This window comes from Pteropus vampyrus, unplaced genomic scaffold (assembly GCF_000151845.1).
Source record: "Pteropus vampyrus isolate Shadow unplaced genomic scaffold, Pvam_2.0 Scaffold1, whole genome shotgun sequence".
Taxonomy (NCBI): Eukaryota; Metazoa; Chordata; class Mammalia; order Chiroptera; family Pteropodidae; genus Pteropus; species Pteropus vampyrus.
In genome coordinates, this window is record NW_011888782.1 from 37,262,169 (window position 1) to 37,271,465 (window position 9,297).

Below are 9,297 nucleotides of genomic sequence, written 5' to 3' on the forward strand. Positions count from 1 at the left end.
CTGGTCTATTTTCACAAAGTATGAAGAAAATTTACAAAATTTCTCTTAAATGAATGATTAGAGGAAAGGAAATAAACAGCAATTTTGGATTTCCTTTAAAGAATTATAACATTATTAATTTGATATTTTACTGCATATTCACAATCTACAAAATGTTTACATTTTTTTCCTCATGTGGCTTTTTAAAACTAGTATGTTTATATTTTACAAGAGATCTTTTATTTGTCCCTTTAATGATGTTCATTCAAACTTGATGGTCTTTGAAATGAGTAACTAACCGTAGCCTATCACTATCACTCTGTTGCCAGTGGGAAAAAAATAAATAAATAAAATAAATAAATAATTAATAAACTGCAGTCTAAACTGGATTAAGCAGAAGACAAATGTATGGATGGTTTTCTGTAACTGCAAATATCTAGAGTAGCTCATGTACGATTTGATCTTGAAGCTTAAATGATGTCATCCACACACCTTATTTGTTTTTGTTTTGTTTTTGTGAGATTTTTTTCTCTCCATCTTCAGTGTTGGCTTAAGCCTCAGAAAGCTTCCATCCCTGTGGTTAAAGCACAGTTGTAGTGGATGCAATCTCACATTTTCTCAAGTTCAAGATCAGTGAAAAGAACATTTTTCCTGTAATCCCTGTAATTCCCTCTCTTGGAACTAACCTGAGTCTTTAGTCCATTCCTGTACCAATTACTCTATCTCTACTTAGGTTGAGTAGATTAAGAAAGGTAGAGACAGACAGATAGAGCAAGAGCAAGAGGAAGAAAGAAAGAGTGAGTGAGTGAGAGAGATTGATTTATTTCCTTGAAGGCAATAACTATTTTTTTAAATTTATCTTAAGTTTGGTACGATGTCAAGCACATAGTACATAGTCAACACATATAAATTTAATTGATATTAAATTAATATCTGATTCAATTCCCACATTAAAAATTTTCTCTTTATTATCTTGTTTGATTATTTTAATACTGTCAAAACAATTTGAAAGTTCCTTCTGTTTTTACTTATCCAACTCTACTTTCACTTAACTTCTTTTTTTTTTTGCATGTTATTCTGCTAATTTTCTATCTCTTCTTCTCTTATAGATCCATGCTTCTCTTAAAGTGGCTACATCTGTTAATATTATATTGGAATATCATAAGAAGTTTTTTAATTTGTGATCTCATGAGACTAAATGGTGAGAGAGAAGAACAATGGAGCAGCAGAAGAATATATTGAGGGTTTAAGATGACTCTGCATACTGCATATGTTTAATCACCTTTATCTTAAGAGCAAATGCTTCTCATTTACAGGTGGGAAACTGAAGCATAGAATGGTAAGTTACTGGTCCATGTTCTCAAAGTTAGGAGGAGATAAGCCACTCCAGGAAATAGTTGATTTTGGTAAATTACTTGTTGGTTGGTTGGTTAGTTGGTTGGTTTTGGAGTTGAAAGAATAATATGCCCTGTATTGCTTGGTGCAATTTTTCTTCAGAGCTCCCATGTTATGCATTGGTGGTATTTTGAATATTGATTTTTCCTGTAATAAGGAGAAATATATTCAAATCTGTGTTTGCAAATCAGACTTTGGGGATGGGTATTTGAATAATAGCTAAAACCCCTTCTCAGTTAGTTTGAGAACAGGTTAATGTACATGTTTCCTAACTGAATTTTCATATTTCGCAGCTATTTCATCTAAGAAGATTCATGTTCTTAATGGGACTTTTTCCCTGATCCTACTAACTTCTAACATCCTGTTTGGGGGAGAATATGAAAACCTACAATCACCACCGTTTAGCCGTAAGTGATTGTGCAGCTTCCTGTTGGAGTAGACCCTGGCTCTCTAGGCGAGGGGCTATACATTAGTAAGAAGCACACTATGTGTCCTCATGTTCCTTCAGCTGGAGGATGTCCTTATATTCCACAAAGAAAAATACAGAAGGAATACCATTTTCCACCCTTTATCTAGCAGAAATCCCTCTCATATTCCAATAATGTATTGTATGATAGCCTTAATATTTAGGTCTTATGAATTTACATCTTTTTCTGAATCTCATAGATGATTTTATAAAAATTTATAAGGCTATTAGCCAGAAACCACTTTAAACTGGACAAATCATTTATTAGGCTCATTGATTTTTCTCATTTAACTATCAGAGTGTAATCTTCTGTATTTTTCTTACTTACAAGATATTGGTGGAGGAGAGGAAACGTTTTTTTCTCTCTTGACCTCTGACATTATTATTTTATAAACAACTCTAAAACATAAATATTGAGTAAATAGGAGAAAAAGGAACAAAAATTATAGAAGTATCTAAGTACGAGTTATGATTTTTTAAAATTTAAAATCAATGCCACTTACATACAGCTTAATTTAAATTGCACGCCTTTTGTATTTTAAAGTAAACTTTATTTATTTATGTAATAATTTATGTTGCTTCCAGGAATTGAGAGGTGCAAGGATCTCAAAGTATTCATTAAATTCATGAATTCAGCAAATTAAGTAATGACTGAAAGACAGTTAAAGTGTTCTGGAAATCTGAAGTCAGAATACTAGGGACTGACATCATAGTGCTAGTGTTATGTTCCACTTCATGCTGCCTTCCTCCAAATAAATCATTTGCTTTTGTGGAGCCTGTTTTCTCTTCTTTAAAATGGGAATAATAAAATTTATCTTAAAGATAAGATCTGTAACATTACATAGATATAGATGAGATTATAGACATAGATAAGATTATATAGGTTATAAGTAATAGATTATAGGTACAGATAAGAATATAGATTATAGATAGTAAAATATAAGTAAAGATAAGATGTTATCTATGAATATAATGAATAATATTCAGGTAAATGATTTGAAGTAACAAATACTATAGAAATGTAGGAATTATCTCTATTGATAATTGTGAAAACACTTTGGTTTTTGTTGCAAAAGATTTTAAATGACATTGTTTGGAGATAGTTCAGATACTCAATTGTTAACAACTTTTCTAAAAGAAAATTTCACCATTAGATTTAAAGATGTTATTTTCCTTATCTTATTTTTTGAACTTTCACATGCAGATTAAAAATATGTATTTTAAACTATTTGAAAGAGAAACCTTGTTTCTCTTTCTCCATTTAGATAAAATCAGGGTCTAAACTAGTTATATGTTTTCCAATAAGAACAGTCTACGTTCACGACCAAATTACAAACTAATATGAGCAGTTTCATCTCTTTTTAATCAAAGACAAATCTACACTGTAAAATTGTGTTTATTATTTCTTTGCTATTTAATACCTTTTCTTTAAAAAAGATGTTTTAAAAAAGATTTTAACATACTTGTATATAACCTAACACTCTATTACATTAAATCCAAGCTTTAAAATACTCTCTGCAAAGCTCTCTCTGTTTAACTTTCATCTCCCACTAATATCATCATCAATGTCAACATGCTTCACACATTCCAGCTTCTGAATCAACCCACCTGTCATTTCTTATATCTAAATGCCCTCCCTCCCTTTCTCATCTAATTGTATCCCTCTGCTAAAGACTCGTCTACTCTACAGAGCTCTCCAAACATAATGACTCCCAAGACAGTGTATTCAAATTTTGCTTTTTATATTTCACTCCAATATTACCATGGAAATGTAAAAAAAATCATTGTAATAAGATGATTGACTTTTGCTTTCTCCAAACATATTTGTAGTATTCCCTGAGTAAATTTTTCTCTTTAAATCTACAACCAACACTTGCCATGAGGAAGGACTAGGCAGTGAAACCAGTTCTTTGTCCCAAAGATGCTTCTTAGTTAAATGGAAGAGAAAACTTGTTACTAGATGAATCCATCAAAATAATGTATCTTATGATGGCCTGTGTTATCACAGCTTTAAAATCAATATTAATTAGAGCATCCAAAAATATATTGTTGCTGTTTTATAAATGACATAATCGCTATAGCCAACTTTTGTGACTTTAATAACACATTCTAATGCATTTTTATACTTATAAAGTCACATTATGTTCAACTTCAAAATAATAAATCGCATTAAAATATAAATATCATTGACTCCTTACAAGTGAAAAAAATGTGACTTATAGTGTCATGCTTTGAATTTATGGACAGGATACCTAGATCAATCATCTAAATAAACTATATTATTGAAGAGTTTTTTTAAGGCAAACAATATGAAAACATTTTGCTATTTTGGTTTTCCTGTACAGTGAAAACTTTGAATAATATTTCAACCACAATACAGCTATTTAATGGTATAATAGGATTTATATGTTGATTGCTTTATATTTGGAGATATGTGCCTCATAATAATTCTCATTTCAATATCATACCAAAAACTTCAGGAAAAAAAGAAAATAGAAGACTAGCAAACCTAATAATAAACTATACTAACCATTAACATTCTTTAAAAACTTTCCAGTTTTTCATATCCTAAGTCATTTAGATTAGGAAATAGCAAACTATGGCTTATTGGCCAAATCTGATTCATCATCTGTTTTCGTAAATAAAATTTTGTTGAAACATAGCTGTGCTTATTTGGTGACATTATCATCTATGGTTGCTTTCTCACTATAATGGCAGAGTTGAGTAGCTGTGACAGAAACATTAGCCCTTGGAGTCTAAACTATTTACTAGCTGCCTCTTGCAGAAAATATTTGCAGACTCCTGATTTAGAGAGTCTTTGCAATGGAGACTTCATTTTTTTTGCAGTGATAATTGCTTTAGGAATTTTTTTTACCCCCCTTAAATGTCAGGAATGGAGGAAAGAGTCATTGCCCTTCTATTTAACAAACATCTTTTGATAAGAAAACACCATATTTCACTCCTAGATATTAGGATGATAATGCTGGTTCCTCACTAGTTTTTATTATGTACCTGACTTTATATCGTGACTTTTACATGGATTAATTCTCTCATCGATGCTTAAAGATTGGTTTTATTGGGTAGAATTATTGTATTGATGGCCTCCCTTTGTGCTGTAACTTTGTAGTTTCCATCCACTTTGACTCCGTGCTTGTCTTATGAATTGCTTTGTCGGTCTACTTCACAAAACCCCTTGGATCAATTCTGAGCCTAGGCCTTACCCTCTTTGAGTCTGGTCACTGATGCGAGAACAAACCTATGCTAGAAACCATGTGCAACAGAGCTGAATAACATAACCAAAGCTATCCTAGACCAGCTAGTCCTCAGCTAACCTACCAGCTGAGTGCATACACATGAAAAAAACCAAACTGAGATCAATCATGTCCAGCACATATCATCAGACCAGCCCATACAAACCATAGAGCCAAGATATATAATAAATGGTTATTGTTTTACAATGCTAAGTTTTGGGGTGATTTGTTACACAGCAGGAAATAACAGATACAGTATTGTTTGGTATCCCACTTTCTAAATAAGTAAAATGAGACAATGCTAGGTTAACTAAATTGATTAATGATGCATATATAGTAAGTGGAGAAAGCAGGATTAGTAATCCATAATCAAATTCCAGAACCTTTTATGAACCATAAAAATCAGGGTAAGCAGATCTATATATAAAACGACCCATTGTGAGCACTCCTTCCAGTTTCTTACTGGTGAAATGTGGTTTGAGGAGAATAGGAAGCATCTTATTACCACTTCATCTGTGAGACTTAGTAGTACAGGAACTAGACGAGTAATAGAATCATCTGATTGAGAGGGTGACCAATAAAGCAATATGCTTCATCCTTGCGGTAGTAATAAAACTCCTGAAATGGTCTGTAAAACTCAGTAGCCAAGGGGGAAAAGTAGATGAGTCACATAGAGATGGAGCAGACATTCAAAAGAGGAGTGAAAGCTAAATAGGTCAGAAATGGATGCTTGGTGCCGAGAAGCTTATAATTCACAAAGTTTTCTAAATAGAAATTTGCCGACAGATTTTACAAACATTTCAAGTAAAAGCACATATCTTAACATACTTAATATGAAGTAATAAGCAAGAGACAGAGAACATAGAAAGATTTCCTTGCTGTATTCTTTGCAATTGCTAAAGCACCTTTTCATTTGTTATGTGAAATAAAGATTTTGTGGGTTTTTTTCCCAGTATGGTGAGATTTCTGGGGGACACAGGTATGATGGTGAAAAATCAGCTAGGTGCAGACTACAGAAATCAAGGAAAAAATAAATGAGGTCTACTTCACAAAACCCTATGAAAATTTCCTCAATCATAAACAAAGCTAAAGAGATATCTGTGGCCTATCTCAGATCAATAGAATCAAACAATGGATCTTGCACAGTGTAGTTAATTCTTTCATGGGTTTAACTGCTAATTAAAATCTAGAATTTGTTTCACATGGAACAATGTTTGATGAAAATAACTAAGCAATATTTAATAGCAAACAAAAAAAACAGAAAACAAAACTGTCCACCGACTAAAAATTAAATAAATAATGTGTGTGACATTGGTACAGTAGAATAGTGTTCAGCAGTGAAAATAAAGTTTATTTATCAACTAAATGAATATCACAAATTATATTAAGTAAGCAAAGTAAATAGCAAAAATGTACGATTTTATTTACAAAAAAGTTAATAAACACATAAAACCAAATACTATGTTGTTTAGGGATATGGTTATAGCTGATGAAACTATCAATAAAAGAAATGGATAACCTCTGGATGAGGAATAAAAGAATTGCTATTTGGGAGGGACTCTTGGTAGGCTTTAAAAGCAGTGGTGATTAGCTTTTTGGGGGAGGAAAATGTGTCCATGTTTATTTTTAAATATTTTGTACACCTTACATATAAGTTACATATAGTGTAGAATCAGTGTATATAAGACAATGTCCCTTCAACAGGATTGATTAGTACATTGTTTTCATAATAAAATAAAACTTTTCTTCATTCACATTACTTTCACATAAAATGGTGCCATTGACCTTCTGTGAGTGACAATGAAATTAAGACTTTATCCAGTTTCAGAGATTACTTATAAAAAGGATCTTTTGGCCCACAAATACTAAACAAACCGTTTTTGGTCCACAAATACTAAATTGAAGTTATGCTTGATATGAGTGCTCAATGTCAGTTTTGATTATAGCATGTCAAGCACATCATAATAATTTAATTTTCTTTAAGATTAATATCAAAAATGAAAGTGATAGAATATTAAAAAGAGCAAAGAACATGAGACTATCTGTTAGCAGATTCAGTATGCATTAAAAAGGAAACACTTCCAGTAAAATAACTGAGCTTTACATCTTAATAAACTTATAGAGGTCTTGTTATTGTCTTCAAAAACTATAAAACTCTGTTTCTCTGGAGAGTGGTGGGTGCTCTGAGGCTATTCAGATGTGACAGAAATAGCTGCATAAATATTGAAGTTTGTGTTTGCTCTCAAACTGCTAAGAGCATCAAACATTGATTACATTTTTACATCTCCATACTGATCTCCCACCCCCTTTTCTTTTTCTGTGTATCTTTTGGTTGTTTTTCCTTTTTCAAAACCATAAAAAAAAATCTCTGTCTCAGTCTGTTTCTCTTTCTCTCTCTCTCTCTCTCTCTCTCTCTCTCTCTCTCTCTCTCTCTCCACATAAAGAAACTGCAAAAGTGCTGACATAATCAAAGACTGGAGTGCAGATCTTGTCAGGCACTGTAAGCTGAGCCAGACTGCTTGACAACACTGATAAAAAAAAAAACAAACAAACAAACAAACAGAAAAAAAAAAACAAAAAAAAACCATCTTGACCTATAGTGCAATTTCTTTGGAATTTGTGACTGCTCTCAGAAATAATCCAGTGTCTTGTGAAGAGAGATCTCTATAATAAGAGCAACTCAGTGGGGACAGGATGAGAATCAAAACACTGGGGCCAGAATTCTGAGGGCATCGAGCCCTCTACACTATCTTAAAATTTAACACTATCTCAAAACTAATTCCAACTTCGATTTAGAAATCAGAAGGTAGAGGGAAAAAGGTATTTTGGAGGGCAGAAGGGTAGTTTATGATGTTTTCCTTTTGATGGATTACTTACTCTCTGGTACAGCAACTGAGAGAGACCACAAGGTTACAGGAAACATAAACTGAAGGAGAGCACTGGCATTTGCTAAATTCTACACAGGTCCTGCAGCTTTGATATATGACTGCCCTGCACAAGGCCATCAATTCTCTGTGTGGCACCATGCTAGGTAGAATATGCAATTTGTATGATTATAGTTATCACTATTACATCAAGCTGAACAACATTTTCAGCTCTGTGAACTAGAGAGAGGAGAGACACCAGAGGGGCTTGGATTCAGACAATGGAGTGGAAAAGGGAGAAGAGAGAGTTTTGGAAATTTCTTTCATTCCCTTTTCTGCTAGTCTCAAACTCTCGATACCAGAGTGCATATCTTGGCTGTAATAGGACAGATTCTGGTTTAGTGGCAAGTGGGCCAAGGATTTGCATTTTTATAAGCACCCCAATTGATGCTTAGAAATGTTTTTTAATGATGCAAGACTGGATACATTATAGCTGGTTCCCTATGAGATTAAGCTTCCTGAAAACATCTGAGAAGCTTAATGTATATTGGTTAAACCTTTGAATTCTGTTAGATGATTGGGTATAATCTCCTTGAGTGACAGGACTTTGGCTCTTCTGCCCCTAGAAGAGTGCTTAACATAAAATAGACATCAATCAATAAATATAGATTTAATGCATGAGGATATGCATACTCTGAGTCAACATTATCACTAAACTTTAGATGTTATTGGACATTAACTTCCCTATGTGACACCTACTTTTGGAGTTGAAGGTACAATAGATTCCTGTAATATCATGATAATTGTATGAAGGAGACTCAAGCTTTAACATAGATTTCTCATTCATTTGCTCTATGGTCTTAGACTATAATTTAAGAAAAGATAATATAGATTTAATTACTAGAGTATCTTCTAGAAGTAAAATAAAGGATCTGCTTTTTTCTTGAAAGTAAAATAAAGCCTAGCTCCTGCTGACAGCTGCTTTACTAGCATATCTTCCCCAGTAACTAAATTTTAGTTTAGACATGAACTTTAGACAGATCAAGAGGATCTGTGTTCTGTACATTTCCAGGTCTTCCTATTCTATAAGAAGAATGTATATTAGTAAAATGTAGATTGAAATTAAATTTTCAAAAATAAGTAAAAGTCTCTGAATTGATAAAAGTCAAAAAGAACATTCCAAATATTTTAACTTTTGGACTTGGACTAATTCAGTTTATCCCCAATACGGTAATATTCTTTCCTAAGTCACTGACTCTGTGGCATGTGAGCATGTCATGTCCTTTATTTTGTTTTGCTTTCCCCAGTAACATTTTATAGAGTCTTATTGAGGATGCCATAG